The sequence below is a fragment of the Protopterus annectens genome, chromosome 5.part0, assembly GCF_019279795.1.
Source record: "Protopterus annectens isolate FY-2018-M chromosome 5.part0, PAN1.0, whole genome shotgun sequence".
Classification (NCBI taxonomy): Eukaryota; Metazoa; Chordata; order Ceratodontiformes; family Protopteridae; genus Protopterus; species Protopterus annectens.
In genome coordinates this window covers 1766419993-1766420296 of record NC_056735.1, presented here as the reverse complement: position 1 = coordinate 1766420296, position 304 = coordinate 1766419993, and positions in this window count along the sequence as shown.

Genomic DNA, 304 nt, shown 5'->3' with positions numbered 1-304 from the left:
GTGCACTTTGACTATCACTGCTATGTATTTTGCATTCAGGTTTTCAGAGTATTTTACAGGCATGGGAACAGTAATTGTTAGAAGTTTGTCATTCATTTTTTATTAGGTAAGAATAATAGTAGCTGTGGGAGGAAAGAGTGTCTGTGTCTGTCATAAAATATCTACTTTAACAGGGCTGGTGTTTTTTTACTTTATTTTTTTAAGGGTACATAGATTGAATGTTAGGAGTATGACAGGTCGTGTTGCTGCCATATATCCCACATATTTTTTTCAATCATCTCTTAGAATTTGTTTTTGCAGTTTG